The sequence below is a fragment of the Carassius auratus genome, chromosome 49, assembly GCF_003368295.1.
Source record: "Carassius auratus strain Wakin chromosome 49, ASM336829v1, whole genome shotgun sequence".
In the NCBI taxonomy this organism is placed as follows: Eukaryota; Metazoa; Chordata; class Actinopteri; order Cypriniformes; family Cyprinidae; genus Carassius; species Carassius auratus.
In genome coordinates this window covers 15,252,105-15,260,746 of record NC_039291.1, presented here as the reverse complement: position 1 = coordinate 15,260,746, position 8,642 = coordinate 15,252,105, and the positions used below count along the sequence as shown (strand labels likewise).

Here is an 8,642-nt window from a genome sequence, read left to right as displayed (position 1 = left end):
GTGTAATATTCAGTAAAAAATGAATTTTAAACAAAGTAGGTGTAGTCACATTAGAGAAATTTCTATATAAATGTATGTATGTATAAAGCACAGATGACTATGGTAACCAAGCAGTGATGGCAGCCATTGACTTCCATAGTATGGAAGAAATGCTATAGAAGTCAGTTGGCTACCCTCAGCTGTTTAGTTACCAACATACTTCAAAATATCTTCTTTTGTATCCAACAGAAGAAAGAAAGATGGTTTGGAACTTCCCTTTAAATGTGATTGCAGCAAACATTTTGGAGAGTAGTATATTTTGTCACATGACCTCATTTTATTTATTATGTTGTCATCTCAGTATGTGCAACTTAAATTAGTCAGTGGCGACTAGTTACCACTGTTATGTTATTTTGCCTAATGAATGTGTAATGTTTAATTTGGTATATATAAAAAAAAAATTAAATTTGAGGTTGAAGTCACTTGGAAATGGAAGGTCAAGTTGAGTGCAGTGCATTGTGGATATATTAAATCTCATATACAAAACAATTACAGCACATTACAACTAAACATTGTGTCCTTAGGAATCAAACCTAGGACTTAGTGCCTTGATTTAGGTCCACATTTTAAGCTAAATCTTTTTAGCGAATTACAAGCCAGTTTATCTCACAAAGTAAGTAAAAATACAGGCAAGGCGTCCCAAGTCGCAATCCAGATCTAGCAGAGAACTCCCAAGCTATCTACCAAACCACCCAGTCTTCCACTTCATCTTTTCCAAAATAGTTGAAAGATCTGCAAAGAATGAAAGCTTGACCATTAATGCAGACTCAACCGTGGAAAGCACTTCAAGTGCGCACAGTGCATTTGAGATAAACTTGACACTTTTATCAGCCTCCAATAATGAGATATCAAAAACAGTTTTGAGGAACAAAGAGCCTAAGTGTGTCGCTTGAGTAAACCAGTTGATGGCTCCATATTTGGTATATTTTGTGCTTCTAGACATTTAATGCATTCTCTCCTGACAAGAATCAGGTTCTCTCTTACCTTTATATGGTAAATTACATTATATTTCTAAATGACTTTCTCAAATCTGAGATGCATTTGCATGCATTTAATCCCACTGATGTCTAGTTGAAATAATTCACCTTTTGCTGAGAGTTTGATTGACAGGCCACCTGACCAATCATAATGCACAAATCTGCCATTTAATCTGATAAACAATCCAGACAGAGTTGGTAGATTTGATGTTGTGACTTAAACTTGAAAAATGTGCATCTTTCCACATTGAAACATGTTCTTTCAAGTTTTTTTGGTGCTACAACTAGTAGTAAAGAGGACGAGATGATCCTTCATGTGCTGATCTGTCACGATACATTAAAGAGCCACAAAATAGCGCACTATTCTATGTTTTTGTGTAGTATAAATAGTGCGAGTAGTGATGTAGTGATAAATAGATGGGTGCACTTAAATAACCAATCAAAAGAAGTGTTGAATTGTGTACACTCACAGCTTTAATTGAACAGCGGAGGGGGAGGGGCTAGTATTTATGTTTTGTCTTGTTCTTTCAGATTCGGATTTGAGCATGAGGACGCTAAGCACTCCCAGTCCTGCCCTCATTCTGAAGTCAAACCCTTCTGTGTCTCCCCTCAAACAGTCCCAAATGGCCATGAAACGTCTTCCACATCTTTTAACGTCACTGGGGAAACAGTTGCCCTGGTTCACCCGCCTCCAGGCACTCGCTCACGGCCTTCTAAAGTTCCTCCCACAACTCTCATTGATATCCTGCCTGATTCTGTTTTACTACACGTCCTGTCTTACCTGTCCACCCCTCAGCTGTGCCGCTGCGCTCGAGCGTGCCGCCGCTGGTATAACCTGGCCTGGGACCCGCGACTCTGGAGCACCATTCGTCTGACCGGAGAGCTGCTGAACGCTGACCGAGCCCTCAAAGTGCTCACCCATCGGTTGTGTCAGGACACTCCCAACGTCTGTCTGACCCTGGAGACGGTTGTGGTCAGCGGCTGCGGAGGCTGTCAGATCGAGGGCTACGTGTGTCGCTCAGTGCTGTCCCAGAGCTGCCGGCGTTTGGAGGTTGCAGGCTGCTATAAATGTCTCCAACGAAGCAGTGTTTGATGTGGTGTCCCAGTGTCCCAATCTGGAACATCTAGACGTATCAGGTAATATTAGCAGACATTGCAGTTGGTTTGCCATATGCATTTGATTGAATCTAATAAAACCTATCAAGAACATGTGATAAAAGTCCAATTGAAATGACACAAAAAAATAACAATAAATAAAGCATACTTTTTGACATACTTTTATACCTATTTTTATGACATTTAAAGTATATTAATTCTCTTTACGTAGTGAAAAATTTGGATATATTGCATCATTATTTATTATACGCAATGTATTGTATATGCATTGTTAATAACACTAAATAAAATGTGGGATTGTGGGCTTTTCTGCAGAAATTACATTATGAAAATGAGAATTCGGGTAAAAAAACAAAACTCCCTTTGAAGGGTCATGAACTGAAAAAAAAGTCAAAATTCCCTCGTTCTGACATGAGGTCATTGTACTATAAAACATCCTGTAATTTCAGAACGCTCTTGTTAGTCTTCAAACAGCTTATATTGAAGCCAATCTGCCAAAACGACCGATTCACGACACCGATTCACACGTAGTGTTAAAAACCATAGAAGCAAATGCAGGTCTATGCCGAAATCAAAATGATAAAGATGCTCCGAAGACAACGCCACATTCAGTGCCAAGTCGTGAAAAAAATAAGTCCTTTGTATGGCGTTCTTTCTGATCTCAATTTTAGGAAGAGTGGATGAAGTAAATGATTAATTAAGACCTCTGAAGATTTCCTGAAAATTCATCCAATTGCAATACATATTTGTTTTATTTTAATAAATCTCATACTTCTTGAGGTGCGATATTATACCAACTATACCATGCATTGTTGTGGAGATTATATTTTTGAATTGTGCTACAGGTGGCCTGGAAATGTATGTATTTGCGTGGCACATCCATTACCTGGTCAACGAGTAAAACATGTTACATCTTGATCATTTCCAAGTGCTCTTGTGATGGGATTAGCTGCCATTAAGCATCAGAATACCATGTTTGCTTGTGGATTTATTCAGGGAGTAATTCAAAGTGGTGAAGTTTTTCTGGGAAAAACATTATGAGCTCTAGGAATCGTTGCCAGTCTTTCAGTCTTTTCTGGGGGAAGGTGAGGTCTGCTCGATTTTGAAAGATGGGCTGCTAAACTCAACCAAAGAGTAAGAGTCTGTCTGCTGAGTTCATTGTAAGAGTCACACACTGTGCAGTAATTCATCATGCAGAGGGCACAGCATGCATTCTGCTTTCCACAAGTAATACACCCTTGTTGCAAAAGTATCCCACATTTCTGAGGGTTACGTTTTTATTTTAAAAGCAGGAAGTGTAACTGTAATAGAAATAAAAACATATACTGTCCGGTTTGATGTTTCTGGATTTGATTTCTTTATTATTTTTCTCAGTTTTGTCCTGTTTTTTTCGGCCTATGGTCTCTATATTTCATTCATTCACCTCAATTTGAAAACCTTATGTAGACTCTAAATTTCAGATTTTTAAAGTCATTTTATTCGACTGTAGCCGTTTCCCATGTGACATTTCCTTTTTCTCAGCGGTCCTTTGCAGTCCCAGTGCAAGTTTTGATTTATTGCTTGAAAAAGGATCAATACAACCGGAACTGATGCTCATACTTAGGTTTAAATATATCTTAAAATACTAGAAATGGTCTGATGGTTTTATATAAGGAATTAATCTATAAGAGTTAATAATGTGCGCGTCTTAAAAAGTCAGAATAGGTATGTGGACAGAACAAAGCTTAAAATGTACAGTGGACAGAATACAGCTTACAGCTTTTTTGCCTTAATTTGTATTAATTTAGTATAATAACTGACTTCAAGGCTAGAAACACATTAGGAGCCACCCAGAAATCGCTAGCAATTGGCTAATAACTACTTAGGATCTAAAACACCTTAGCATCCACCTATCAAGTCTCCTGGACAACCATTCAGGACACCTTTCCATCAAATATTGTAGCAAAACAAAATTGTTGCTCACAAATCAGTTTGGCAGAATTAGAAACACCCTAGCAGAGAGAGAAAACCCAAGCAACTGTATAGCAATGCTCTAGCATCAGATAGCACCAAATCTTACATCACCTGCCTATCAACCATGCAGAACACCTTAGCTATAGCTATAGTAACTAGGATGCCAAAACAACCTACGGTAGCAACCACTTTTCAATGCCTTTATAATGCTTTGTAAAGTCAATCCGCTTAAGTCATGACATGGACAGTGTTGGTTAAGTTTCTGTTTAACGCTTTATACCCAACTCTGCATATGAAACACTGTTTCTGGGTCCAAGACTGTGGTCCATTCTAGTTGAGAATACTTTTTACCTTTGCACCCTTTGTTGTTTGCTTTTGGGATCTCATTGGGTTTTGGAACCCGGGAATGGTGATGCATGGGGTGTACTGTACTTTTGAAGTCATAAACTATAATAATGATGATATCCCCACCCTTTCCCCTAAGGCTGCCCTAAAGTGACGTGTATCAGCCTGACGGAGGAGGGCATCGCTACAGCTCACACCTCTACATGGACAGCAGATCGGCCTGCGATACCTGGACATGACAGACTGTGTATCACTGGAGGACAAAGGCTTGAGGACCATTGCCTTTCATTGTCCATGTCTCACACACCTCTATCTGCGGCGCTGCAGCCGGCTAACAGACGAGGCCCTGCGACAGCTAGCACTGCACTGCACCGCTTTACGTGAGCTTAGCCTTAGCGACTGCCCTCTGATTGGAGACTTTGGCTTACGTGAGGTCGCTCGCCTGGAGGGCCGCCTACGCTATCTGAGTGTGGCACACTGTATACGCATAACAGACGTTGGACTGCGTTATGTAGCACGTTACTGTCCGCGGCTCCGCTACCTGAATGCACGGGGATGCGAGGGCTTGACGGACCAGGGTTTGAGACACTTAGCTCGCAACTGCCCCCGATTGCGGTCTATAGATGTTGGCCGCTGCCCGCTGGTGTCAGACGCCGGGTTGGAGGTGTTAGCACGCTGTTGTGAAGGGCTACGAAGGCTGAGTCTGAGAGGCTGTGAGAGTTTGACAGGGAGAGGGCTCGTGGTGCTAGCAGCGGGATGTCCCGAGCTGCAGTTACTAAACGTACAGGAGTGTGAGGTGCCACCTGAGGCACTTCGACTGGTGCGACAGCACTGCAGACACTGTGTTATCGAACACACCATACCTGCTTTCTACTGAGGGGACAGGTTCGGGACGCCAGAGGCCTCGACCTCTGAAAAACAGATGTTTATACTTTTTGCATTCCTATGACTGCCTGATGAGATGCAACAAGGTGGATGTGTCTCAAAACCTAGTGCATGGGCGCTCAGTACTGCTCCTGGAAGGCCACTCGTGCAGAGTTTAGCTTTAACTCACCTGACCAAACATTTTGAGTAATCCTGACTGTAATTGGTTGGTTCAGATAATTTGGGCTTGGAGCTAAACTCTGCAGGACAGTGACCTTCTAGGAGCAGGACTTTACCTAGTTAATCAATTCACCCTTATCTGTTTCATACATTTGTAATCTAGGAGTCTGTACTAACAAGGTGATGAGTTGAATCAAATGTTTAATTACAAAGAGTTTAAAATGTGCTCAACTCAGGGCTGTCAAACCCTGCTCATGAAGGATCACTGTTGTGCAGAGTTTTGCTCCAACACACCTGCCCAGAAGTTTCTAGTAATCCTAAAGACCTTGATTAGTTTGTTCAGATGTATTTAATTCAGGTCCAAAGTTTAATTCAGGACCTCAAGGAGCAGGATAGGCAACCCCTTACCTAGTGAGTCAACTTGTCATCTACTTAAGTGTTTTGTAACCTTGTTTCTGGAGGCACACGAACACATTGGTACACATTTTGGATGTGTCCTTTATCTGACCCATCCATTTCAAGACTAGAAGTCACCACTAACAAGCTGACGAGTTGATTTAGGTCTTTGATAAGGAAGAGTTTGAAAATGGGAAACATTGGCCTACTGAAATTCTGGGGCAAATAAAGACCTTGAAAAGCTTGTTCTGGATGTGTTTATTTGGGTTGGAGCTAAACTCTGCCAAAATGTAGCCCTCCAGAAGCATGGTTGGACACCATGGTGAGTCGACTTGTATACTGCCGAAGGGTTTAATTTGGTTTTGTTTGTGTATGTTTTTGTGACTCTCAAAACTGTGATTCCCATCCACTTTCATTATAAGACTGACAGACTGCGACGGTTTGAGTTAAAAATCTCTGTTTGTGTTCTACTGAAGAAACAAAGTCACCTTCATCTTGGACGCCCTGAGGGTGAGCAGATAAACGTCACATTTTCATTTTTGGTTCAACTATCCTAGAAATGAAAATAGTACTATCACACAAATAGTGCTTTACACATCAGACTGATGCAACACTCACAGTCTTGACGGTTGCATGTCAAAGACAGTTCCTTAGGTTTTGAGACACATCTGGTGTGTAATGTTGCCTCTTGCAGAGCTGTACCATGCTCTTGTAATAATAATAATAACAAATACTACATGACATATAGCATAATATTTATCACATGAAAGAGATGCATTATTGTCACTGTACATCGCCAGTAAGCTTGTGTTTCCTAGGTGTTTGTTTGGGTTGATTTATGTTTTGTTTTCTATGAAAGCTCTTTAGCTGGTTGTCTATGTCCAGAGTCCATCCATTACATGGTTAAAATGTAAAACTGTTAAATCATTTAACTATGTACTACTTGCTTTTTCCACAGAAGAAAGCAAGGTAAAAATGGTGAATAAGATTGAAAGCATTCTATTTTTGGGTGAATTATTAATTTACTTACATAGAATCTTATAGTTTTCTTCAGAAAACTGATATCTGATGTCAAGAAACGGACTTGGTTCAAAATAACCAGGAAAATATGGGCATTTGCACTTTAAAGGGCATTACTGACAATCTCAAAATGATCTAAAAGTCTGATATTTGATATCCCAGATAACGTTTACGTTTCATTTTGTGAAGGCAATATGTCGCTGCTAAAAACACTCAATAAAGGGCTACTTATTTAAAATGAAATGTTTTCTTTCGTTTGTTTAGGATCTATGAACAACTGGGAAAGTGACAAGTGTAACACATATGCAAACAAAGGGATGTTCTTTTGGTCGATGTAGTGTAGAGTAACATAATCGATGGAGAAGAGACAAGGCCCTGTGGCAAGCATCCAGATGCATCTTTTGCACTTCTTTGAGATATTAGCTATAATCTTCTGGTGTCTTGTCCTGTCCCCGACTGGAGCAGTCTTCGTTTTACAGCACGTTTAAAACAACGATTACTTTCCCCATGAAGAACTTAGACGGGAGAAGAGCGCTATTATCCTCAGTTATCAAAAGATATTATTATTGGTTTCAAGGTAGACACATACTAACCATACACGTTAAAACAAAGTAATACTGTTTGTGTGCACTGTATAACGAGGCCTGATAACGCTGTGGGATTGTTTTGTGTCTTACCCTCTCGCTTGAGGGTGTCAGTGATGGCCTTCTGGACAGCAGTCAGGTCAGTCTTACCCATGATTGCGGTTTTGAGTAATGAACCAGGCTGGGAGTTTTTAAAAGCCTCAGGAATCTTTTGCAGGTGTTTAGAGTTAATTAGTTGATTCAGATGATTAGGTTAATAGCTCGTTTAGAGAACCTTTTCATGATATGCTAATTTTTTGAGATAGGAATTTTGGGTTTTCATGAGCTGTAGCCAAAATCATCAGTATTAAAACAATAAAAGACCTGAAATATTTCAGTTGGTGTGCAATGAATCTAAAATATATGAAAGTTTAATTTTTATCATTACATTATGGAAAATAATGAACTTTTATCACAATATGCTAATTTTTTGAGAAGGACCTGTATATGTTTGTTATAGTAATAATTTGAAAACTTTAATTATACTTACAGTTTGTAAAAATTTTAAATAGTCAGAAAATGAAATTGTAGGCCTGTCAGTTTTTTAATTTGTAGATAATCACATGTGAGATTTGACCACTCAACTAGGAAATGTCCCGGTTTTCGTTATCCAATAATTATTTCCAATAATTCTTCAGTGAGATGGATGGTAAATATGTGCTTGTTTTGACTCATCTGAGGCTCTTGTCTTCTACACATCAGCTAAAGACACAAAACTTCATTTTGCATCTGTTAATATATTAAAAAGCAAAATGTTTTGTCCTAGACAGCTGGATTGATTCTCTGCTGCCCTCTGTTGGGTAATGTTTCTGCACTTACTGTAATTGTAGATTTTATTGTTGTAATTTTATTGTATCTTGTAGATCATCCTGCTATTCAATATATATATACAGTATGTACAAAAATGTACTAAGCACAGTTTTCATAGAGCAAAAACGGTATAGTAAGCTATTATGAAGTTTTATTAGAGAAGCGATAATAATAAAGTAACACAAGGCATGGGTTTATTTAAACACAACGATTATGATTCTTGATATTGTTATAAGCATGTGTATCAGTAACCCCAAAAAACAAACCTTTTTGTTTATTACGTTTGAAAGAAAGACATGATCACAGACTTTTAGATTTT

General features: G+C 39.2%; 1 pseudogene; it reads left to right on the top strand.

Moving 5' to 3' along the window:
* The first annotated feature begins 1,555 nt into the window (after nt 1-1,555).
* LOC113066335 (F-box/LRR-repeat protein 7-like) lies at nt 1,556-7,106 on the top strand (annotated as a pseudogene).
* The last annotated feature ends 1,536 nt before the right edge of the window (nt 7,107-8,642 follow it).